The following is a 2,125-nucleotide window of genomic DNA, read 5'->3' on the forward strand; positions in this document are numbered from 1 at the left end:
TTTATCCCAAGGCCAGGTTTGTGTTTGGGCCGAGATGTGAGGAAAACGCAGGCAGTTAGGAGCGAGGGGTGTTTTTTTAAAGAAAGGTGAGTGCCAGCAAGAGTCAATTGTGTTGCCACTGCTCCAGCAAAGAGAAAGGTTGCAATTCCCGCTCTACACCTTCCGCTGCCTGTTCAGACTGCCACTAAATATTTTTTTAATAATTTAATGCCTGCTGGGCATGTTTTAATTTAGGTAGTTCATATTTAAACTGAACTACTTCATTTTTAGCTCTAGCAAGTACAATGCACAAAACCCTGGCATTAAACATCATCATCCTGGAGAAGCAAATACAGATTTAAAACATAGGAGAGCTTAAAAATAATAATAATATTTACTGCAGCCCATCAACTGCAATTACATATTTTTGATGTTAATGAGCTACAACCACAGCAACTGTAACACACTAATTCCTTAAAAGTCAATGAAAGAACCAAGTTGTAAGAAACGTTAACCTGGTAATGGAAGGCTGAAAATTGCACTATGCTGAGGATTTAGTGATGGATAATGCTTTTGTCTCTGCACTAAAATACATTTTAAAGGCTACATGATTCGACACAATAAAACTTGTATTTAGTCTATGAAATTCTCCCATCTTAATTATGCAAAAATTGTTTTTTTTTCCTTCAGATAATTTTTACATAGTGTGAAGTGTTTACACTTAATAACTAGAATATTATTTAAACATCTTATGGAACCTGTACACAGTTATAAACAATTTGCTGTGAAATATTTACTTTGATTTGTATTTTGTCCACCTGTGAAATGTCCCAGTTTTGCTCATTTAAGAAAAGCTAAAATATAATTAGCAATGCTGGAAAGTATTATTTTTTCCTCAGATACTTTGGAACTGAGCAATTATCAAACAAACTACAGTTCAGTTTGAAATTATAAAAAAATCTTTACAAAGATAATCAGCAATTCTCATCCTTTTAGGAATCTTCACAGAAACATCAAGATTTATTTTATTTTAGGAGGCTGAACAGAAAACAAATAAAAATACATCTTCATTAAGACCACTAACATTTAGTCCAGCATATTTATAAAGCAAAGTGGACAAAATATGCGCATCACAGTAATATAAAAAATGTTTGGTTTAGTTTTTTTACACTTTTTAAAAATCTAAGTAGTCATTATTATCCTGACAGATAAAACAAAAAAAATCCAATGAAAAATACAAAGAAACTAGATGTTAAATCCTTTGCTGTTGCAAATAGATTTAGTCTAATACACTGGGCAAAGCTACACCAGTTCAACAAGGTAAAAATTTAGGCCAAAAATATACTTTAAAAATGATACATTCCATTGTGTAAACATGATAGTCAGAATTCAACAATTGGAAAGTATGGAGATGGGAAAGAATTTGGTACGACTGGAAAAAATCTAACAAATTCAGTTCTGGATCACACATGAGTATACCATGGGAAAAAGGTAATTGACCCTAATTTTAATAGAAAAAAATATTTTAGAAAGCTTGAAACTCATGCTCAAAGGTAGGTCTGGTGGAGATTTCTTCGCTTCTTCCAGTATGAAATTTTGGCCCATGGAAAACAGTATCAAGTTACCAAGAGTTTCTTTAATGATTAAAAAAGCTTTTTGTTATGAGATGTTACTCTCTTGTATGTGACATATTATTGCAAAATAACAGTAGGATTCAAAAGACATTTGTGTTCATATTAGAAATAAACTGCACTTTGGGAAAATGAAAACATGCACAGAAAAAAGAAAAAAAGCTTCTGCAAGAGATGAGTATTTTTTTTTTTTTCATAAGCGAGATGCGAATTAGGTTTCCAGTTTCCATACTTCCTTGCTCCTAAGAAAATCCAGCTAGTGTTTACTTAAATAGCTATAATTGACCATTCTCTGGAAATATTAAGTCACAATTATATCACACCATTTCTGTTTCTGCGCAAAAGGTTCAGGGCTTTTATACCAGAAATGCAACACAACACTACCTTCGGGGATTTTAATAAATGTAGGGAACACTGCTAGCAAAAGAGTTGCTGTCCAAATAGACTGACATACACAGGCCAATGTAGCCTCTAATGACAGAGTAAGATAATGACAGGCCCCACTCAAAATCAGC

General features: G+C 32.9%; 1 protein-coding gene across 1 annotated transcript in view; it reads right to left on the reverse strand.

Annotated features, from left to right (window-relative positions):
- The window catches only part of METAP1D (methionyl aminopeptidase type 1D, mitochondrial), a gene marked incomplete at its 3' end in the record, with an annotated part of 16,428 nt that overhangs the window by 1,413 nt on the left and 12,890 nt on the right, over positions 1-2,125 (reverse strand). The window lies entirely within an intron of this gene.

This window comes from Antrostomus carolinensis, unplaced genomic scaffold (assembly GCF_000700745.2).
Source record: "Antrostomus carolinensis isolate BGI_N321 unplaced genomic scaffold, ASM70074v2 scaffold8443, whole genome shotgun sequence".
Classification (NCBI taxonomy): Eukaryota; Metazoa; Chordata; class Aves; order Caprimulgiformes; family Caprimulgidae; genus Antrostomus; species Antrostomus carolinensis.